The following is a 25,313-nucleotide window of genomic DNA, read 5'->3' as shown; positions in this document are numbered from 1 at the left end:
AGTCCTCTAGCTTTAAAGATCATCTTTGCAGGTGTACCACTAGCTCTCCACTGCAGTGGAAACAAAAAACCCCATCTTTATAAGAATGCCATAAAAACCCACAGTCAACATGCAAAGATAAGAAAGTCCAGTACTAAACTGTTATCAGCATGTGTCTGTTAAAGGCTACATTATTTTAAGCTCATAGCACACTGTCCACACTACACAAAATAGCAAGTCTGTATTCAGCTTTCTTCACTCTTCCAGACAGAACAGTCCTTCTGAGATAGTCCCCCATAAGTTGGATAAAATTTTACATTAATTAATGATTAACTATTCCTATATAATGCAAGAAAAATAGGGAGAATCAAATCCGTAATAGTCAATGAAGTTTCCAACAGCTGTTTACTCACAATATTAATTTCCTGTACTTATCAAATCACACATGAAAATAAATTCACCAAAGTACTTTTGATATATATAGGTAGCCCTGTACTGACTGTATGTTTTCATTGCTGTTAGCATAGGCATGCTCAAATTCTGAGTTTGGGCCTCTGAATATTACCATAATTTAAATAATAAATATTAAAAAGACAGATAGCTATGAAAAAAAACTACAGCAAGTTTTACAATTAAAATTTGTTGCCAATTAGCTGTGTGGGACACTAATAAAAATGCTACAGAAAAGAGACTTCAAAAATGTTTCTTAAAACCACAAAATCCAGTTAATATAATAAGCAGGGAAAAGTGGATTTATTGTATTGGAAGCAAAAGATCAGTCAATTGTAAGCAAATTACAGTAGTTCTGGTCTCAGATGGGTTTTCAGTTGGTTTGCAATGTATCATACACAGGTCAAAGCAACATGTTTGTCTACTTGCTCTCACTCTAGAAATTCTGAAAAGGCCAGAAATATGAACCTGAAAAAGTGAAAATGTTTGCTATCATAATGCAACAAAATTACTGCAGTAATAACACGACCACCAAATCACAGAATATCAGTTTTAATTATTTTCTTTTGTATAGGTGACTGATAATCTGTCAGTGTACATGTGTGTACCTACATCTTTTGCAGTCTCTACATCTTTGCTCCTCCGCTCAATCAACTAGGTGATGAGACATGAAATTTTAGTGGCTGTGAAACTATGGTCTGTGGTCAGCCTATAGGATTTGCTTCTTATGTTGTAGTTTTGACATTTAAAAAAAAAAAAAAAACAAACAGACAAAAACATGCTGAGAAGAACAAAGTAAAATATTTACTGCTGGCTGTTAAAATACATCCTTCAAGTTAAGGCTAATGTGCTTTCCAATATGGGAACATTACCAAGGGGTCAGCATTACAGCATTAAATTTTTAGAAACCAGGACTCTCAGGAGAAGTCCATGGTCTTACAAGCAAAGGAACACAAATAGAGTGATGGAGCCACTGAACCACAAACAGTAGTTTTTAAGTGAAAAGTCATGCAAAGGTACAAGGGCCTCAGGTCTCTGGTGTAACAGGTACATCTATGTCTGCCTATCAGCTCACTCAAGTGCTATTAAAGGCCGACCAATCCATTTGAGTGGGCCCATTTGCTCCTTGCAGGTACAAATGGCTATTTGCTGTACATATGCGATTACACACTCACTTCCTTTGCCCTATGCTAACAGCATGTAAAACAAAAAAGTGCCATTTTATGTACACAAAGGCACTTATCTGGGGCCCTTGGGCTCTGAATACAAAGCACTCTGAATAGATTGATGGTACTGCGGTGGGGACAAACAGGAAATGGACAACTGTGTATTTCCCAGGTTAATAGCATTATGATTCTTTATTACTAAAAAACTTGTGCACTTCACCACCTTTTGCTACTGATTCTTCCACAGTAGAAAGATATGCTGCAATGGAAAGCAGCCAGCTTCTATTCAGGCAAAGGATACCGAGAAAGTCAAAAGTGTCGGCGAGGGATTCTGGACTTTTCTCCTGATTGCCGTTATCTTATTTCTCTGCAGTTTTTGTTATTGCTGACTTAAATCTACCAATGCTCGATATACTTTTTTTTTTGCTTAGCTGAGGGTACAATACGTGAAACCTTTCTAGCAAAGGCAACATCCTATCCAGAGTTTCCAGTTCTCTAAAAAAATACATTTAAACGCAATTAGCAAAAGCTTAGGTGACACATACACTGGATGGAGTATTTCATCCATGAACCTCCAGAGACTTGTGCCTGAATTGCATGCACCATAGCAGGTGCAGTGCGTTTTACTACTTGTATCAGCTAGGATCCCTGGTGAAAACTACAGCAAAGCAATTCATTAAAAAAAAAAAAAAAAAAACTCACACACAATAATGCCTACCCTTTCCTCCCTGCTTATCTCCTGCAAACACATAGTATTTTTCTCTTCAGAAAATTAATCTACACAGAAGAGCATCAGGCCTGTTAAGAGTGTCACTCCACATAAAGAGTATGACTTGTGCTAAGATTCAGGCTACCCTTTTTAAAGGATGCGGCATTCATAGACCACACTACACAGATGGCATTTTTTCTCATCCTCCCTCAAATGCATCTGTTACTCAAATGAAATATCAGTGTGAAAGGTACTCTTAGAAATATCAGCATATCCTTGCCATGAACACCAACACCACCTCCCTACCAGGCAGAATTAATAAGATTAGCAATGTAAGCTCATAATTTGTGCTTTTTATTGTCCCTTGGTGACTCACACTCCAAACACTCAGGTAGTTCTCCACATTTTGAAATTTGGCTTTTAGTTAAATTTTGAACAATATCTGCCATTTTACACCTCAGAGCTCAGAGAAGGCAGCACAGTAGTTGGTGTACAGATGTGACAGAATGTTTTTATTCCAGAAAAAAGCTCCCTGCTTTTGACACACTGGAAAATGTACAGCCAGAGAATGCTTGAGGCGAAGATGCCACACCAGCCTTACATCTGTCTGCTTTCATTTGTCTACAACTGTGCTTATAGATAAAACAAGCCTTCCAGATGTCATCACAAGCAGTGTTCATATGCTGACTTCACTGAGATGCTATTGTTTGCTGCCAGCATAACAGAGTTGTAAAACTAAAATATTTAAACTCTGTGCTACTCAACACAACTTTGAGTGTCACACAGGATCTTATTTCACCATTAATTAATTTACACCCCAATAAAATAATCATGTGTTAAAAAACAGAGCTAGCTGGCATGTGCAGTATGCTGCCCTTTTTTCTTTTTCTTTTTTTTTTTTTTTTTTTAAAGATACTGTTCATGTCTCAGGAAATACAGTAATGCTAAAGAAGTTGCCCATAAGGGAACAAAATATATACTCCCCCATATGTTTGAAGAGAATGGGTGACTATATCTATACTCTATGTGGTAACATTTTGTATATCGCACAAATTTTAAACTGTCCTGATTTTGTGGAAGAAGGATTGTTACTGAAACCTAGGAGACATATTTTAGAGGAATATCTTGGTCTACAGAGGTTTTCATTAAATCTTTACTATATCCGGTGGCAAATAATTAAGATTATTCCAGAATTCATGGGTTTTCCTATATCTCACAATGTCTTGTGAACACTGCAGTATCATTAATTACTTGCAATCACAAAACTGCAAAGGTTTTCTCTGGGTGACCATTCTGCTATAGAACTTCTGGTCAACTATGTTTAGTTAAGTTAAAACACCATTAATTAAAAATTTGCAGGTTTAAATTCCTCTAGCTGTTTGTGTAGAAAATAAACAGATATTTTCCTCTCCAGATATTTCTGATCTCTGGTCCAGAGTCTTTAAACTACTGTTTCTGTTGAGTAATTTGAAGATAACCAGAGAAGGCAAACTTTTACCATGGAAAATACCTGCTGCACTTTCAGACATTTCTTGCTATTAATGAAATTATAATCTAGGAATTTTAAAATGTTTCATTCATGACATTTGTGAAAATTTTTCTATGGACCATCATATATACTATTCCTGTCATGCCATATTAAAAATGTTCAGTTATCTCTATGATGACAGATTTAATATCTGAAAGTTTTGAGTTATTAACTCTTAAAGAAGTATGGTAGGTTTGCAGACAACCACATGAAGTTTGTAAGCTCTCCAGAGCAAATTGCTTTGGAAGACATTTCATTTCTAAAGAGCAACAAAGCACAGACTATTACAAACTCTAGCTAACTGCCGGTAAAGAAAATTCCTACTTTCTGAGAAAGTCTGCATAAACTTAATCTTACTTTTACAAGGTTTGTGGTATAAAATGTAATGAGCTCATAGTGGCCAATGCACAGGTCGCAACAGAAAGAGGACTGTAAAGCTTGCTTGACTGTATATCTTGAAGAAGGCTTCTTAAAATTTCTGCTAGCATTTGCTCAGGTTGGAAGAGACTGAATCTGCAACTTGGTAAAATCCACAGAGAATATTTTCAGCTTCCCTAACTTTTACCAGACAAATAATTTTTACTCTAGGAATTTATATACTCTTTCAACACACCTTAAGAAACCTGTATGCTCTAAGGTTCACGTACCATAATTTGAAATCAAGGAATGTGCATGTTCAGTTGATAAAGCTACTGGGGTTTTAAATGCTGAGGAAAGCAACAGGGCATTACTTACCTGGTAAAACTGTATTGTACATTTTCACTTGATCTATGAAAGGGTGAACACAGCCACATGGCTTATCACTCATTGCAATTAGCATTGTATTTCCTTTTCTTTTTTTTAAAGTTCCTTTCAAGAAAACCAAACCCTAAAACAGTAATTTGGTCAAACAATAGAAAGCAATTGAGAACTCAACAGTTTCTATCAACAAAACCCTAAAGAAAGATATAGATAAAATCATATTTGTTACAACAAAATTAAGGGGTGAAACTTCATTTATTTACATCAGTACTGTTCAAAGTCTGTGGTCATAATGCTAAAAGCATGCACAAGTCAAGACTTCCAAATGAATCTAAATACAAATATTTGAGGGTGAAGACACTAAGACTCACTGTTAGGATACATAGCTCCATCTGTACTGCAGAACTTTGCACTCCAGTACACTCATCCACTAACAGGGAGAAACATCTTGCTACTTGTCATCCATTTGTACTTCAAAAGAACCCAGAGCATGTAGCCCTCATTCCATCATGAACCATAGACCTGATTCAGTTTACTGTCTGGAATATCTTATGACTATTTTATTTAACTGCTGCATAAAATTCATACCATGATTCATACAGCAAGCCATCAAATACCTTCCAGGAATTTCAATCATTTCCAGCTCCAAAGTTTCCTAAATCAGTAATTGTAGTTTTATAGAAAGAAAACATAACTTTTCTTGTGTATATAAATATACACATGCACCCACACACATATTTATGTACAGAAGTTGGAGGAAAGGCTATTTGTAAATAACCTGCGAATGCCTTCACCTTTTCTTGTAATAGATAGGTCTGATTTGAAGATACTGTATAGCACTTCCTCTACACTTCAGGGTAAAATCTTTACAGTTATCAAGTCACATATACTACTTACTCAAAACCTACACATTGTGCTTCAGCACCATTTGATCCAACAGATCAGAACCAGACACACTGGTCTCAGGTCATCTCTCACATTTTTCTTCAAACAAGGAGCTCCAAGAGCTTGTAATCTTAAGCAGCAGTAAATATACATGTCTGATTATGGAGGGTAGTAACAGAAGGATTTAAGGAGCTTTCAGAGGGATATACCTCCATTGTATTAACCTGCTAGCTGTTCTCCCCAGCTAACAATTTTCAAATTTTACTTTTAGGGAGTAATAACAATCTCCAGAGCTACACAGGAGTAAATTAGGAGCTCAGTAATTGGCCTTCCTTAAAACTGAATTTTTATGTCATTCTTCAAAAATATTGGGTGTCATCATCAACAGGCCTCGCTGTAGAAGCAAACAGCATTTGATTCAGAGAACATACTGTGCTCCACTTGCAAGGACAAAGCAATAGCCGATTGACTTGGGAATCACCACAAGGAAAATGACAAGAATCAGGGGATGTTAAGCTACCTCTGTACTAAACAGCTGCTAGTGAAAGCAGGAGGTAAAGAATTAAGGGACATGCCCATCAAGAACTAAAATGTCTATCTCGAGATTATTATAAAAGACATAGGAGGAAACTGTAAAAAGGCCCAGAAAGACCTTAATTTAGGGACCTAAACCTCACTAATAATGGACAGGATTTAAACTCTTAAGTGTCTAAACCACTTCTGAAAATAAAACTGAAGCTCTGACTCACACATTTTTGAAAATACTATCAGAGGACTCATTTGCATAACCATTCACAAATACTCTCATGTAGAGCTTGCAGACTGTACCTGTGAAGTAAAAATTTAAAGGCAAAAATTTTTTATATTTTTTTAGACTAAGTTGACCTCTTTCAAAAGAAAGAAAGGAAAAAAGGGGAAAGAGAGGCAGAGTCCATCTGAGAACTGTGGAAAGAAATTCATACTCTTCATACTTACACACAGAGCAGAAATGTTTATGCTCCCATGGTGTTGACTGCTAGCTGCGCATGTGCTTTCTGTCACTGGCTCTTTATCTATGCAATATCGGTATCTTCAGGTATCACTCCTAATTAAGAACAGAATCTGCTCACGTTCCCCTACAATTTCATACTTGGCACTGGTGAGGCCGCACCTCGAGTACTGTGTTCAGTTTTGGGCCCCTCACTACAGGAAAGACATTGAGGTGTTGGAGCATGTCCAGAGAAGGGCAACCAAGCTGGTGAGGGGCCTGGCACACAAGTCTTATGAGGAGCAGCTGAGGGAGCTGGGGCTGTTTAGTCTAGAGAAAAGGAGGCTGAGGGGAGACCTTATAGCTCTCTACAACTACCTGAAAGGGGGTTGTAGTGAGGTGGGTGCTGGTCTCTTCTGTCAGGTGGCTGGAGATAGGACAAGAGGAAATGGCCTCAAGTTGAGGCAAGGGAGATTTAGGTTGGATATCAGGAAAAATGTTTTTACTGAGAGGGTTGTCAGACATTGGAATAGGCTGCCCAGGGAAGTGGCTGAGTCACCATCCCTGGAGGTATTCAAAAAGCGAGTAGATGGGGTACTTCAGGACATGGTTTAGTGGGCATGGTTGATGGTTGGACTCGATGATCTTGAAGGTCTTTTCCAACCTAAATGATTGTATGATTCTATGATTCTATGATTCATCGGGAACAGTTGTGCTGCTGAGACAACCTTGCAGACGGGAGTCCTGATGCAATACCACTCCTACCGATGTCTACCAGCGCTCCCTCTGGTCTGTGAAACTGAATCTTTTGCTCCTGTAAAATTTCTGACCTAAAAGTAAAAGAATCCCCGTGGTTACACTTATTATGCCTGGTTCATCTAGTCAGTGGCCTAATGTATTCATAGACTGTCCTGACTTACAGTTTTTAATGCTATATCTTATTGCTTCTTATAAAATCTGTCACACCCTTGATAACGTGATAACGTGTGCTCTTTTGTGGAAGAGTGCCTGTAAAAATACAAAGGTGTGTTCTGTGGTTGTAGTCAAATAATTTGTAGAACGCAAAGTCCATGCTGGAGCCACAGTGTCTTTTCCCTGCACCTTGCCTGAAACATTCATGTCTTTTCTGGAGCTGATTTTGCTTAAGCCCTTTGAAAATAAATCATTCCCAAAAGCACTCAAGATTTCCCCGAAGACTTTGTAAGTCTTCCTGCTTCATAGGTTTCCACTCCTTTGCTGTAAGGCTAATGCATTTTAGGGATGTTTGTTCTGATGCAAGACTAACTTAGGAGTAAAAATAAACTACCAGCACTTACAATGCTGTTGGAAGGCAAAGAATGCCAAGTGCTAAACTTAAATTACCAGAGTTGGTAGTCATTCCTTAATAACCTTCTCTTTAGGCAATTTTTTGCTGTCTCAGAGGAAAAGACATTTAGTAGGAGTGTAATGACAAACATTCAATCACTTAAAAAAACAACAAAATCCCCAAACCTGCAATAGCCTTACATGAAGAAAAAAAAATAATTTTATGGGAGAAGATGATGATACTCCACTTCAGTTTGATGCATGAAACCAGAGGCAAATCATTGCCATTATTACTCAAGTAAGCTGTATGTTTATTACTCATAAGCCATCCTGTTTACCCTTCTGTGAACACTAGGAGCTACACTTAGCTTGTTTCAGACATGCTTATCTCCACAAAGATTTTACTAGTGTTCACGTAAATCAATACTTACAAAAAAAATCTTAATATCTAGAAACAGAAACATTTTTGCATAGAATATTTAATCTGCAAGATCAGCAACTTGCTGATTAAAGAACACATCATTATCTTAGCATATATTCATTTACATAAAATAATTATTTGTTTTTAAATTTTGCTCAGCAGACAGGGAATTCATGCTGCTGAAGTGCTAGTACTTCTCACTGCACACAGAACCACAAACAGAATTTTACTTTAGATCTGTACTGGAACACAATTTCATTTTTTAAAAAATAACCCAATTTAACAATTCAAAAGTTCTCATATATGTTTTATAAAAATGTATGAGAGACCTAAAAACCATGGAGAGTCATAACTTCGAGTTGGCTCATTTGTTTCCGTTTTATTACAGCACTACATGGTGGGTATCAGAGTCTTCAGAGAAAGTAGCATATTAAATCTTTATTCTAATCTGTTTTAGCAGAACTATATTATACTTTAATACTATTTTGTCTGACTGATAAAATACCATTCAAATAAGACCAAAGAGAGCATTGAGCCCCAACAGAGACCTATCCTGAAAAAAGCCACCACAAGTATTACTTCAAGCTATCTTCAAAAATAACACTTTCTCTTTCTTGACAGGTAGGCTGCTATATTCTATTTATTTCTCGTTCTCTAGATGAACTCCTACTTCTTGCTTTGTCTGAAGGCCACCATAGAGAATATAAAATGCATTGTGTATATTGATATCCTTTATTTTTGACAGACCAGGTTTTATTTGGGGCCCTGTAATGAGGATATTGACAACTTCACAAAAACTCTTCTGCAGCTGCTTGAGTATGTCTCAGCAGTAAGTTAAATGGTTGCGGTGTACTACTACAAGGAAGGGAAATAATCTGAGTGAACTATAGCCTTATACTATAGCCTAGATACAGCAAAAAAATTAATTCCAGCTCTCTGTACCCCCTGCCACAGCATCACCCAATGCTTCTAGCTGTGGGAAGGTGGGGAGGATGAAGCTCCCAAACTGCTCAGGCCTTGTCTCCTTTTCGTTGAGATCGGAACTAAGACTTGCTTATACACTTCTGCTCTCTCAGTAACTGGCAAAACAGGAGTTTTGTGTATTGAAGAACATGTCCGTTTCAACTGACTTAAAGAAAATGGGAACTATTGCACCATCTACACAGTCCCGTAAACCAAAATGATGAAACAAAGACCGTACAGGCATGTGCTCTTCACTGCCAGTAGTGTCTCGTTACCCACCCTGGGTACCCTCCAGCTATTTCCCCAAAGAAACTTGATACCTCTTCTTAAGCTCTTCTGGCAATTGTGGAGACAGAAGAGCTTTAAAGAAGATGGAAATAAGGGCTCAGGCTAAGTTAACTTCTGCAGAATGCAGATCTCTTTCTAAACCATGTGAGAAAGCCAGAGTATCTGCTGTCAATCAGTTTTCCTCTCTTACACATCAAAATAAATGCCTGATGCTGTACAAGGTTGTTTTTTCTGTCACCATTTTCTGCTTATTCATTTATTGTTCTTATTTACTGATAGATGCACAAGGTCCAGTTGGCTGTTTTGGGTAACAGTTTACAGGTGAAAAACTTCACTCACAAATCTTATTACTGTTAAGTCTCCTTTGCTCTGTTGTCCAGTATTCTCAGCACAGCTCAGCTATAATCTAATTCTTTCATCTAACTGCATATTTTTGTCTATAGACCAACCTGCAAATCTACCCTTTTTGCATGTAATCAGAAATCAGCCAACAACTATCCCCTCATGTGTTTTAAGCATGTGCTGAGAGTTCAAAGAGCTTTGTTCTGCCCTAGATTTCAAAAAGAAAAAAAATATTTAACTCCTTCTCAGAAGTCACAATTATTGATCAAAAGCAGGTATACAAAAGAAAGATAAGATTCATATTTGCTTATTTGCTGAAATATGACAATCTTAAGAGTTGAGAGTGAAGAGGGTAGGCCTAAAAGGGATTTCTCAGCCATCTCAGGTTTGAAATAACAGCATTGCCATGCAGCATTGTCTGAAGAGTTAATGTTACTGTGTAGGTTCACTCCACAATAGCTTCAGAATTTTCCAGGAGAAGTATGGTAGATCTTTGTTCAAGTTAACTTTCATGCAGAAGAATTTGGACAGACACTAGGCAAGTATTACTAACAGCAACAACACTGAGAATATTGTCGAGTTATTTAAATAACCCAAAGTAATCCATTGTACTACTGAGCATGAAAACTTTCCTCCTTTGGATGCGTCTTTTGTTGTTGTTGCTGTTGTTCTTTTAATCTCTAAAATAGTTGAAAAATCATGAAATAAAGTTAATTAAATTAAATTAAACCTTTCCAATGTTTTTTTTCCCAGAAAGACATGGACAATAAAAAAAATAAAATTAAAAAAAAAAATCACCAACGATATGCTAGCCTGTCCAATCCAAGACTTGTGGGAGCACAAAATTAGGTGGGAGAAACTTGGACAATGCTATGGTTTAGAATCTTCTCCCCATTTCTCAGAAGAAAAAAAAAAAGCATTAAAGAAAGCATTTTGAAATCCCCAGTAGTCTCCATTTACATTGCCTAGGGAAATCTGGGGCTCTGGAAAGAATATATTTGGACTAAAAAGAAAAAAAAAAATCATCATTAACCAAAAGAGCCTTAGCGAAATCAGGCTATTACTTAACTGGAGGCACCTAACTTAGGTGATCTTCATTGCCTCTCCCCAGTTTAGGCAAAGTTCCAACTGTAGGCGTCTGTGTTAGTTATCTAAAGTAAGCAATGTGAATATCCTGTGGCTTTCCATCACTGCTATTGAAATTCAATGGAATTTGGTTGCTTAATTCCTTTAAAATCCTTCAAAGATCCAATTTTAAGTTCTCTAATCAGCCAGACATCCATGACAATTCTCCAGGTTTTATTAGAACGCTGTGAGGTACATTCTGGCAGTCCTTCCAGAAGACAGACAAATCTTGATAGCTCTTTCTAAATTAAAGCACAACTTGGTAATTCAGGGAGCAGAAGGCCTTGCATATAGTATTGGTATTCAGGCAGGCCATTCACATCCTAGCTAACAAAGTAGGAAATTTCTGTTCTGTAATGTTTTCAGATGCAGTATATTTGAAGACTTAAGTACAAAACCTAAAAAAGAAAAAAACAAAACACCATAATTTTGCTATTTTGTATCAATCAAGAGGACAGGATAGTCATCAAGGCATCAGCATGGGAGGGGTAGTTGGGTAGGAAGATGTGGCAGAAACATCACCCTGAGAGTATGTTAGTCTCTAAAATTGTTTGCATTTTTCCTTAGGAAAACAGTTTTCCTGAAAGAAGAAGACATTTGCAAATAGAAAAAGGCATCTTCACCTGTGAAAACTATATTGTTTCTCAAAAGGAAAAAAATTATTACTGTGAAATTACCCAATTGCCTGTATAACCATTTCCCCTCTGTGGGTTGAATGTGGTAACTCAAAAACAATAGGCTGTTTACAGAAGCTGTCCAAAGCAAAGAAAAATATGTTATTTTAACTGGGTTTTTTTCTCCTAATGATCCATTTTTTATGCCACTCAAGTTGTAACTTCTGCCAACTTCATCATATCATCTATTCACAGACAACCACAGTATCTCCCTAAACATTTTGAAAGACTGTTACTCTCCTGTTATAACAATCATCACACATTTGTAGGAAACAGAGCATGATTGCTAGAAAGGCCCCTCCACAGACAGGTAATGGAAATGAAAAACCTGCATGATGCTTGAAAGGCTGCTGTTTCCAATTGCAAAAGTTATGGTGGTGAAGCTGAGACAGAGGCTCAAAGACTGAGACGTACTGAGCCCAGAAGGATCCACTGTAGTCTCCTAATCTGCCATCCTGCGTAATACAACCCATTTCTCTCATGGTTCACCCAGAGGAAGGAGGTGGTCTTCTCCAATCTCAAAGCAAACTGCACAGATTATTACAAAATGGCAGCAACAAAATGAGACATTTAGGAGGAAAATAATGTTGTTTCAGACAGGTGGATGTAGTACGTGTTTTTAACTTCCTGCTCCCACACAGTCCAAAAAAATAATGTAAAATCTGGTCAGTGGACTAGTTAATGAAATACATATTCATAGCAATACACACTTCCCCAGAGAATTTTTAAACCAGAATACAACACACTGTTTCAATGACACTAAGATGGGCATCCACCTTCTTAATATATGCATGATCCCCTGAGCCATGTTGGTATGAGAATCTTTTCACGACACAGAAAAATCCCTTTAGTAGTCAATAAATGATATATGCACAAGTTTATAACATTTGTATAGGTTATATACTATACATAATTTGTGAAGTATATAACTATATATAATTTATATTATCATTAGAATTTGCAAATGGGTGATTTATTAATGCATTTTCCCATTGCCATGGTATGTCTATATATATACCAACTCAATACTGCCTTTATAAATATTTTAAGTGCCATTATTAATCAATTAAACTGGCCAATCTATGTGCCACCAATATGGTATATAGTTTTTAATATGTCAATAAGCCCATGAAATACATTTAGAGAGAAGCTTATTAATTTCCAGGGGTTTTATCTAGAAAGGGAGTTCAACAGTTTCCAGTTGAGCTATCTAGAAAGGGATGTTCCACAATATTCAATTATGAAGCAAACCAGAACTTTTCCAATAGCTTATGACAAGAAAAGCCTTTTTTGTTTCTCTGTACACTTCTTTCATTAAAGGCAAAGGTGGTATGCAAGCCCAACTACATTTCTGATTTACATTTCTGTGCCCAATTATATCTGTTTAGAAAAGGCATCTCTGGAAAGCAAAAATTCTCATAGTTTGAGGAATCGAACCTCTAACATAATATTAAAAAAAAATTCTCATCCTTCTGAGCAAAGCTAGGAAAAACTGAAAGGGAATTCACAGTCTTCTTGCTGCTTAAGTCACATTTCACAGAAAGAAACTCACTATTGAATTTCAGGTCAAGAGAATTGCCGGAAATGAGCTGCAGACAAATAGAGGTGAAGATTCTCATGCCTTTGACCTACATCCCAAACAGACATCTCCAGAGCTAAAATGTTATGCCACCTATGGTTATGAATGCAAAACCATAAATGCTTTGGTTAATCTGGGATGTGTGATCTCAGTAAGCAATACTGGAATTAACTGCTACTGTAACATACATCAACAAATTTTCAAGACTGAAAATGATTTGACTCTTCAGCTTTAGTTTTTCTGAACATTTACTGATTTCCAAATAGAAAAGGAGATGCTGAAACACCATAAAAGAAAGGCTGTCTGTAATCTGTTATCAATTTATCTGAAATAAAGTTGTCCTAGAAATCTCATATGATGTTCAGTATAAAGAATCTCAGTCAAATCATGGCAAATTAATCAGTTAAAAATTCCCAGTTTTGTGTGGTTCACTTTTTATACATACAACATTCACAGTGTTTCACATTTGATAACTGACTATGCAATTTAAAAAAAAAAAAAAGGTTTTACAGATAAAAAAAGTCTAAGCCATTCCCTCATCATTCTTACCACGTGTGAAATATGCTGGTATTAAAAAACAAATGTCCTATTGCCAGTTGTGTTTTTGAAAAGCAAGCAACTTTATGGAACACATAACAGTGATTTTCCAGCAACAGTTTGACGGTGCATGGGCCCCGTAGTTGAAATTTTTTGCTCTAATCTTTGTTTATAGTAGAAGTAAATAATCCAAACAAAGAGCATTCCACTATGCAGGGCTGATGCCTTTGCGATAAGGCAGAGCCTGGCACCAATGACAGAACCAGCAGTCTATTGAGGTAAAAAACAGCACTCTGATAAGTAAAACTGTCTTCTGATTTATAGACCTTAAGTTGGCTTTTTAACCCTTGAATCATGAAAATCTGCACCATGCAAAGGCCTGGAAAGAGAGGCATGCAAAAGAAAAAGGAAAAACCTCATAAGAAATTTTTAAAGAAAAAATGGAGTGGCCAAGATGTTACTTTTATCCCCAGGAAATCACCTTAAAGCTGCATTTTAAATATACTACATTTAAGAACTTTTACCAGTAATGTTTTTTTGCATTAGACGTAGAACTTTTAAAAGAACATTTGAAAAACAAAACCATTCAAGATTGATCCTTTCTTTGTTTACACAAAAGGAAATGGGCTAAAAAAATAATGAATATAAGCTTGCAAAACTTAGAGGTGATGTCAAACACAACATGATATATGGCCTTTGGTGTCAGTCATATCTTCAGTATACAAGCCCTGAGAGACTCTGGTCCTCAGGCAGACTGGAGAGACTTTCAGTTCTCCCATACAGTACATTCAATAGTTAATTCAATAGTTAATATTTAATAGTGAACAGCCCTGAGAACTTCTGCAACCCTTTTCCAAAGAACTACTAAATGCAGAAAGCAGTTATATATTTGCATATATGAATAATCACTTAATAAACAACATTATTTGATTTTCAAGTCTTTCCCCAGCATTCAATATATGGATAAGTAGGCTCTTGCTCACAGAATTGAGGTGACTTTTTCACCAATGGACCCATATAGTTAAATATGCTTTTTAACAGTACTGTTACAGTTGCAATCTCTGGAACTGGACTTTTCCAATTCTTTTTCCAGTCTAACTAACCATCTCATTATGTGACAGAGAGACACCTGTACTTTGTGAGGTGAGAGGTGGCTCATACATTTGTTAATCGGGATTTATTGACCATGTTTGAAAGGAAAAAAAGACAGGGAAGAATAGTAAATAAACAGTGCCATAGCATCAAAGTTATGGTCCAGAAATGGAACTATGAATTTTCAGCTCATCAAACTTCAGCAAGGCAAAACCGCAAACAACTTATATACTTGAATTACAGAATCCTAGTTCCCAAATGTGAATATGTTCCTACACAGACTAAGTACAATCTCAATTAAATCCACCTTCAGGTGTACGAAAATTTCAAGGCATCTCAGAAAACTTTCCATGCTATTCAATCTGTGCAAATTAAGCATCTTTGCAGTGAGATCAGACACCAAGACCAGAAATGGTCCCAGAAAACTGTAATTTCTAGAAGAGCCATTGCACAGCTCAGCATCATACTACACATATGCCTAACAGCTGCTTCTGTAATGTCTGTGGCACACTAGAAAGTGTCTTGGGCACTGACGGAGGATTGGCACCTCTTTCTACAGGCTTCACAGGATTATCAAGAATGTAACATGCTCCACTCTAGTCATCTCTGCTTCCCAAATATGACTTCACAGGAGTGGTGGTGAAAAGAAATCCCAAGATGTGCTTCCTTCTCACTTCCCACAAGCTTGTGGCAGATTGTCAAGTCATGTCACACCAGGAATGGGAAGCTAGTGTGCTGGCCTCTGAGACACTGTATTTTTCCGTGTTGTCTATAGCTCACTAATAGGTTCAGGAGCTTGTTATTCATAGAATTTTAAATACAAATATTTCATATTTTAGAACACTATTTTAAAGATCATTAATATTTAAACTACTAAATACTCCTTACCAATATTTTGACCAACTACAATGATTTGATCTGGAAAATGTGGAAATTTTCCATTATAAAACTTAACCACCTGAAAATGCCACCTCCCTTTTAAAGACTATTTCTGTCAGCCGGCGGAGTATCTGCATACGAAGTTCTTCATTGAAATGTAAAATATTAACCCTACCTACAAAACTCCTTTTTTGGGGAGGGGAGATTTCTTGTTGAAAGAATCAGAACCAAACACATTCTTTCTAAAATGATCTGTCCTCTTCAACATATGTAACTTTGATTAGGTACTGCATGTAAGATCAGCAGTCAGCAAGGCAAAGTCAGGCATGATGATTTCTCAGTTTTTCATAATCCAATATGGCCTTTAGTAAGGCAATGTAGGCAAAGCCTGTGAATTCCTTTCAATCCATGAACATAGGTCTTATGCTAAGGTTTTAATAAATTATTTAATTTCACATCACCATAAGACAGTTCTTTCACTAGCACAGGATGATTAAGATGTATGATGGCAAACTTAAAACACTGCAAGACAAGCTAAAGTATCACTAAAATATTATCTTCTGTGGATTTATAATTCCAACTATTAAGCACAGAACCTACCCCCAAAGCCTCTAAGACACTAATTTCTGATCTAGGAAAAAATTATAATGCAGAATTTCTTGACCAAGCTAATATGCCACTCAAAAAAAAAATGCAAAACATTTTTAATAGGGAAAATTTTCTTGGCTTCCAAACTCTGGTACCTCAAAACCACTATGTTCAATTACTATTAAACACTCCAAAACCCAAGATGCTGTTAGAGAGCTGAGGACCACTTTCAATTTCAAGTCTACCAGTTTAATTTTAGTGACAGCACAAATGAACAAAAATATTTCAGCATCTGATAAATTTTCTAATATTTTATATAATGATTTTAATAACATCTTATTTTGCTCTCAGATACCAAAATAAAGACATTGAAGTACATTATAATAGCACATACTTCCACTTGAACAGAAATATTGCTGTTTATTTCTGCACTGAGAATGAAACTTCCTTCTGCATTTCTTTAAGTAAAAAATTAATGGAGACCTGAAAGGTACAATAACCTGACAATTTCTTGTAGTGATTGTAATAAAATAGTTCAGCAAAAACAACAACAAAAAAAAAGAAAAAAGAGTTTAAAAAAAGTCTAAAGAGAGAAAATTGAAAAAACAGCAGTAGCCACCTGATGTAAAGTAAATAAAAGGACTGTTTGTGCCCAGTACTTCGGAAGAAATTGTTCAGGAACAGTTCATCCATGTGAAAGTCTGAGTCATTTAAGGCTGCCAAGGTCAGTGAGACCTCTGGTGATCAACTCAGCAAGTACCAGCCACACATGCTAGGCTGTCTTGGAGAAAACCAAGGTGTAGACACTACAAATCCTATTATTTATACACAGCAAGGAACACCCAATTTGTTTTGTTTTAATACCTCTACCACATTGCTTTCTTATCATTCTCCTAAACTCTCCAACAACTCCCACACCAAACTGTTCTCAGACTTCCCATGATATTGTGAAATAAAAAATACTAGCTCTGACTCTCAGCTGATACAAAGAGTAATAGCTATGACTTTGGAAGTGATCACATTAAAGATCTTTAAAACTTCCTGTTATAACATCTGCTTCATTTTGCCTGCCTTGAGCCTGTTTGCACTGAGCTTTTTGCCCATGCCAATTGTCAGTTTCAGGCTGACTAGTAATAACAGTAGTCAAAGCAGTAGTAAAAGGTTCAGTATCAACAGTTAACTTATTTCTGACCATTGTCTGAAGATCTTACATGAACTTTGCCAGGATGCTCCTTGTAGCACCTCTGGAAACCAGCTCAAGTATCATCAAGCCTGTTTGCATACACTTTGCAGCAACATGTCAGAGCTCCAGAGCAGCATTCCCTAAAGTTTCAATCTGAATTGAAGGTGCACCAGCCTAATGTGTCTGGGATTGAAGGCAGTTCTCTGCAAATGCTCTTTCTAATAGCCAGGAGGAGGAACTGATGGCTGCCTGAGAGAAAAGAGATTAGTGGCAAATATAGAGACCAGGAGTCAGATATTTTTGTCAGGGAGGAAATAAGACTGGAAAAGGGAACTAGTGGCGGGGATGGCAAATTCAGTTGGAGATTCAGTGTGGTTTGTACAATGAACAAGATAGAGGAGAAGATGCCTGACAGGAAAGCGACAAAGCTCAAATGGAACAAAACTGCATTGTGGCTCTGAAGATTCCTGCTATATGAATGGATTGTGAAGATAAGAATTTCTTGTGGCTTCCTTTAAAAATGGTAGTATCTCTATTAAGGGGATGTTAATCCTGCACAAGCAAGCGCTCAGTTGTGGCATTTCCCCCCTTCTAAGGCTCTTGGGGGAACTTCAGGTTGTTCCTGCTGTGGCTCCTCCTTTCTGTGTGATTCAGGTAAATAGTTCCTTATGATTGAGGACTTTCTGTGATCAAGGTAAAGTATTTAGATTGGCATTCCTCTCCTGATACTTAGAACATGAAGAACCTGGTGGGCTAGACTCCTGCTCAAGTCAGTACAGAAAATGTGGCATTTCTAGATCATGACTCAAATGATCATTTTATACATCTGCTGCAGCATAAGAGAAATCTCATCACGGAAGGATGCGTTTCTTTCCCTTGACAGGAGAAGAAGTCTACATGATCAGCCCACGTGGAAGGACTATCATGTACATCTCCAGAGTCAGGCAAGCTGAACTGCACTCTTCGGAATGGGATGGGAAGGACTGCAAAATGCTCACAACTGACATCAAACAAGCTCCAAACTGACCAAACCTTACACCATGTTCTGTTTCCTGAAGATCTGGCAAAAGCAACATCAAAAGACGTGGCCAAAATATTTCTCTTTTGTAAGATATCCTGTAAGATTCTTTTCAGCATCTTAGGAAGTGGAAATAAAAACACCTACTTACTTCATAAGGAGGTAGGGAAAAAAATATCAGTGTTTAGGAACCTCTCTGCTATCTATTTCAGTAAGCACCACAGATAAGACCAAAAGTAAACCAGTACTTCTATTGCCAGAGTAGGGTTTATACATGAAGCAAAAGAATTCTCAGAACCATCCATTAGAATGAAAAAATAAATACTTGCCACTATTGCCAAGAAAACAAAAAACCAAAACCAAAACACAGACAAATCCCCCAACCCACCAGCATGTGCTCATGGGATCAAGAAACATATCATGTATGTATATGCCCAAGGGCAGGGAATTGAAGTTAACATGCAATCTCAGGTGCAGGATTTCCTTGCTACTGAGTGCTTTACCCTGCAATTTGAATATATTTTAATTGTGCTTTGTGTGATACTTACATACTACACAGGCTGTATGTGTATATATTTTATATAACTTTCAAGGATGGGTTGCAGGTTTTAGCCAAAATATGTAGAACAAAAAATTTCAAGAAATAGCCATTAGCAGCCCAAACATATTATGTTGCCAAGAAACTTCAAAGTATTGCCTGTGGTTCCTTCTCTGGTGTTATTTATGGCACCTCGAATCAGCCTGTATACTACTGAATCAAAAGAACTCACTTAGTGTATGAAATGTTAACACAAGGGGATACTTGTATGGCATGTTTGTGATACTTAAGCCAGTATTAAACATGTTCTTTTTCAGAAGTCAACATGTGTAGTTTTCCAAATTTTTTGCCTATTCCCTTTGTCTTCTTCTACATTCCATTACTTTTGAGAGGAAGATAATTAGAACACTCAAAAGCTAAAGATTTCATCAGATTTCTAAACATGGAAGTTCCTCATCAACCCTTTAAAAACCATGGTTGTGTCAACAAAAGTACATCCCTTTCCCCTGCCACCAAAATTCCCTTATCTTCATGATTTTATATTATTTCCTTTCCATCTGCTTTTTCCTCCTAAGAAAAACTCCTCATCTAGTTTGTTGAATATGGTCACCTTAAATTAAATTATTATGAAATACATTTATCTTAAATTATTTTCAGGTAGAGAAGAAACCTTAATGATTCTTTCAAACTCCTGCTTTCTTCAGCCAGTCATATTCTCATAGATGTTCCTACTCTATCAAGTCTAGCCACAAGGATAAGTGGGGCTAAATGTTATATGTTAGGTGGAATACTCTTATTAGAAATGAAATAAAATACGAAGTCCTGAATTTTTAGTCATCACTGCAGAGTAATAATTAGTTGAAACCTCCACCTAGTCTCTTTGTATTCTACGTTTTATCTTTTTTAAGTTATCTGGTGATGCTCACTAAACTAGTGCTAGGTTATCTAATGAGTTGACTATTTCATTTACCAAAAAACCCTTAAGAGCTTATACCTCCTTTTCCCTTTCTTAGCCAAAGCTGTCATCCAATACCCCTTTTCCCCTTTGACCCCTCTTCCTCCTTTCCAAAAGCAAGAACTTCAGATGAAACTACGGAAGAACCACCTCAGAATGTCCAAAAGCATAGTGGTAAGAGTAATGCAGCTTCAGGTCTGTGGTTCTACTTAGGCAGAACAAGATCTTTAACTCTGAAGAGGAAAAGGACTTTTGGCTACCAGGCATTTTTGGGGATATTTAGCTCCTTTTCAAGGTTTGACAAAGATGCCTTGGCCCCAAGTCTAATGAAAACTGGAATATTTTACCTAATATTTTCCCTCAGCTTTGATGAACTGGTGTGTCCTAATGAAAACTTCTTCTATTGAACAACTCCTAAATTTAGTCTTGCACTTATGTAGTTCTCCATATATATCATAAACTGTGAAAAAAAAATCTTTGCAGACTCTTCTGAGAAAGGACTTCAGGCTACCAGTGCATCCGGGAGGTGCAAAACATATCATAAAATAATGCCAAGTGTAAAACCAACTGACATAATAGCAACAATTTCAAAGCTGTTACCCTTTCCATTTCCCTCCTTTGCCCTCCTTTCCCCCTTTTACTTGAATAATAACACAGGCACAGGTGGTTGATACTCTAGAGTTGAACTGAAAAATTAGTTAATCAATAAAACTATTTCACTTCTTCAGGTTTGATACGTGGATCACTCAACAGCTCAGCTCCTTACCAAATGTAGCTCCAAGCACACTAATCAATGCTCCCCATCAGTGAAAACAGCTGCCAGTACCCTCAGATTGCTGTTTCTAGATTGCTGGAGAAGTGAATTAGAGAAGGTAAGAGATATGATATCAAGTAAAAGAGCTGCACCCTGTTCACTTATTCTCTTCTGTTTCAGGAAGGAAGGCACATCAACAAGAACAAAATCTCTTTTCTCCAATGTCCTTCTTCCCAGGGTAGTTTTATAAAAAAATAAGATGGTGGTAAAACAGGAAAAATTGATTATGCAGGTTGATGATTACAGGCAACAAGGGAAAAAATAAAGAAAATCTTGACCAGAGGCTGAAAAGAGCTGAGTTAGTGACAAGGCAAGAGATATCAGAGAGACCAAGAAAAGAAAAAAGCAGACAAGTGTCCTGAGAAGTGGTGCTGGGAAATTAGCTGTGAGATGGTGTCATGCCCCTTAGTAGTGCTGAATGAATCTCAAAATTTTCAATTTTGCATGCTGGGCTGAAGATCTTGCAGAGAATTGGTTGACTCATTAGGTCCAGACTTGGCTAGATTGTGGAAGTCACCTGAAGGTATTTTTTAAATGGAGCTTCAAGATTTTGAATCCTGAAAACAACCTCAATTTTATAATCAGGAGGAATACTATTAATCAAACCTTTGTTTTCCCAAGTCAAGTTTTCAGTGTTCATTTCTGAAAAGAAGTTGAGAGTCTTCAATTCCAGACACTGCACTCAACTTTTTTCTGAACTGAAGCATCCAACTTTTTTGATGCTCGCCCACCACCATTAGGAGAGACTGAAACAGAAAGATACGCTTAGAGACCATCTTCCTCACCATGTGTCCAAATCAGCTTGATTCTCATCTTGCACTGACTTTACATTAATGGAACTTGATTGATTTCAGGAACTCTTCTCTCTCATACTGGAACAACTACTATTGTTTATTCTGACTCAAAACAAAACCAAGAAATCCTTACACTGAGATGCCTGACTTGAGTAATATTTACTACTATATGCCACAAAATAATTCAGTTCCTCTGTACTGATTTGGATCTCTATTGCTTCAGCACAAGCTCAGGAATGTTCAGAAGACAATGAAATGTAAAATCAGCATATGGTTGGAAACCAGATCTTCACTCACCAGAATTTTTTAAAGCCCTTTTTAAGTGGAATTCCTAAGGTCTGCTACAATGGCACTGGAAAAGATCCAGCAATTTCAGCACAATGTACTGTCTTGATTTTCTTTAACAGTGACGTTTGACTAATTTACATTCTTCTTTTGGGTTTTGCTCTAACTGACACCTTTATTACGTGACCTTTATTCTGGATGGCCTCTAAGGTACCATATACAATAGCTGCTTCCACACCATTACCTCAAATACAAGCCAGCTGACTTCTGTGCTAACTACTGGATTTGAAACTTCCTCCCCGTTACAAAGTCCCAATTAAAAGCAAAAAATCTGTAACTCTGTAGGTACTCTGGATCTACTCTGAGTTTCTAACTTTTATTCTGACGAAGATGGTGCAGCCTGTTTTCTGCTCAGGAAAACAATTTAGCATTGACACAGTTAAAATATCTTCCAAAAGTGGGCACCAAGAAAGGCAGCAAAAAACAAGAACGCATGAAATGGAGTGCTGCTATCAGAAGCGCTAGCTATTTGCAGAATTCTTATGTCAACAGGACCAGTAAACAAGTGTTAATATTTCTAGTGGAAGGAGCATCCGTGGGGAATTCAATGTAGTTAGCTGCACAGAGCAGAGAATCAGATCGGAGAGGGAATTGTGTCAGCTCCAGCAAGCCGGCAGTATGTGGCTGTCAGGAGTGTGAAATGGAGCTGCTTCAAAGCTGAGTAGGCTGTGACCTGAATGCTGCACATCCTTGCACTCAGTGTGAGAGGATCAATGACAGCATTTGCTGGGCTCTAGTCATCCCCTCTGCTAATGAAAGCAGTCCTGAAAGGCATAATGCAGGGCCTCTAGGCAGCCTAAAGCCTAGCATTAGCAGAGTTTGTTATAAGCTTGGATGGTGAGTGCACTGAGTACCAAAGACGCCCTCCTCTGTTGCTCTACCCCACCAACTCCCCCCGGCTGTCTGTTTAGTGTCACTCAGCTGGGATGGATCCCGTTAAAGATCTGACGCTTAGCAAGGACTCAGAGGTGTCTGGAACGCCTGCCTCTAATCATAAACACCACAGCTGGCAATGATGTGGTCGAGAAAAAAAATCACCTTGATCCAGCAGCACACATTCCCTTTGATGTTTCTGCAGTGAGTTCACTGCCCAGAGAAAAAGGTACTGCTTTAAAAAAAAATCAGGCTTGACATTCTCAAATCATAACCATATGACTCTCAATTCCAAGCTTAAAAAAAACCACAGCCCAATCCCAGGAAAACACAACATTTTGTTCTGAGAAACTCAGGGAAGAAGCATCTGACAATGATAACATGAAACAGGTTTGGAAGATAATGGCAGTTTGAGAAGAAAACACTTCCAAAAAATTCAGACTGCCACTACCAAAAATGGAAGAAGCCTTCTGCCAAAGATTGCAAACTGTGGTGACCTCAAGCAAGAGACTGTAGCTGATTCAAGGGAAAAATGAAAACTTTTCAAAGACAACATTGCTTGTGCTCTGCCACTGTTTATAAGTGCCTTATGCCCTCTTGCCTTTCGGGGTGGCCTGGTAAACACAAGAGCTCTTCTGTATTTTCCAGTCCTCTGCCACAAAATTCTGTTAAATATTCAACTCTATGAGCATGATTTTTTATTTTTTTTAACCCAGTGAGGTTACAAAGAGAATTGTGAATCCAGTGCAAAAAGCATATTATTTATTGTGGGGGTTTTTTTGCACCTGCCTTGATGTTGCATATATGGTCATCAAATATCAAAACGTCCTATTTATTTTCATACTGCTTGGATTTCTTCATAGAAAAACAACACTCTTTTTCTTGCATTTGTTTCTTACTAGACATGGAGTGCTACATACACCATTTGCTAAAAATCTGAGAAGACTGTTACCTGGGTTCTCTGTCTGACACATCCATTCTACTGCTTTCCCATGCTATGCCATCATATGCTAACACAGATAAAGAGCCTGATTTGAACAATCTCACCACAATGTATAGTCTAATTTAGTTTTCATTATTCACAGCAAGGGAGGATTACAATTAATAATGAAGTTCTTTTCAAGGCAATATGAAGAAAATTGCATAGTAGACACACCAGTCAGAGGCTTATTTGCTAGAGACAGAAACAAATATTCAGAACTAACTTTGAAAACTGTCTCTAAAAATGTAGCTTCAGAATTTGCCCATATTTGCACGTTTAAATACCTCACTTTTTTACATGTAAAATGAACAGCTGGCACAGAAGCAACTGCAGATAGTAAATTTGGCGTATTCAAGCATCTTTTTTGCCTTTCTGGATGTTCTTCTAAAATGTCCTTTTTCATGATTTCACGTTACCCACAGGTTTATCTTCTTCCCCAGATAAAAAGACCGGGTTGTATCCCTTAGAATCAGAAACAATACTAGCAGCCATTCCCTAACAAGAAAACTAAAGACAACTGCGCAGTTTCATTACCTTTGGTATTAAAATGCACAATTCGTTACTGTGGCTCAAACTGATCAGAGCCATCCTGACACAACTAAAGCAGAGAAGTGACACACCGTATACAAAACAGAGCTCAAAAGTGAGTGTAAATTGAACTACCATGTCATGGCTGGAAAATCTGGGAGCTGTATTCCAAACCTATGTGAGATTTCACAGGCTGTTTGTGCTGACAGCCTTCCCTGCAATTCCCCCAAATGTTGCAGATTCAGATAAGATTCAGGTTTATTAAGTTTATGTACAGTTCTACAGTGGCGTGCATGCGCACGCACGCGTGTATGTGTGTATGTGAAGGAGAGAGACGCTATCTCAGCTGGGTTGTGAAACATCAGCGATTTACATACCCCTATATGGCAATTTTTCTCTTATACTGTATGTAAGCAAAATACAATTAAGTAATAGCCAATATCTGCAGCCCTAGTGACACTTAAAAGGATGTGAGGAAGTGACACAATCCTCTTTGTTTCTGTATGTATGAATCTCTTACTTTCAACGAGCAAGAATTAAAATCAGTACCAGGAAACTGTTACCAATGTACTGTCACAAACACAGGTTAATTGATTTTACTCTGAGTAAAAAAATTATTTAAAAATTAAAAAAAAAAAAAAAAAGTATTTCCTCAAGCCTCATGGAGAATTATGGATTTTACTTCAATGGCATATACAAAGCTCATTTGTTTACCTCTGTGTATGCAAGAGTTCAGGAGGTGGGGAGTCAAGATACGCATCCCATTGTTCAAGGGAAAATCGGAGCCATCCGTCCAGCCTGCTTCCCTATTGCAGTTTCTTTATGAATAATTCTAAACTTACTGGCAAAGTCTATGACCTATGATAATTCCTCCTTTTTCCCTATTCTTACACTACTCTGAAACATCACAGGATGAAACCAATGAGAAATCAGTCTAATCATGAATATGGTTTTACCCCAAGGAATTTTTTTTGCCTCCCATATTTTAATATGACAAAAACATTGTGTTAATGTTACTTATCAGAAGCATCCCCACAACGAGAAGCATAAATAAATTCTATAACA

Source organism: Aquila chrysaetos, chromosome Z, assembly GCF_900496995.4.
Source record: "Aquila chrysaetos chrysaetos chromosome Z, bAquChr1.4, whole genome shotgun sequence".
Classification (NCBI taxonomy): Eukaryota; Metazoa; Chordata; class Aves; order Accipitriformes; family Accipitridae; genus Aquila; species Aquila chrysaetos.
This window is presented reverse-complemented; position numbering follows the sequence as displayed.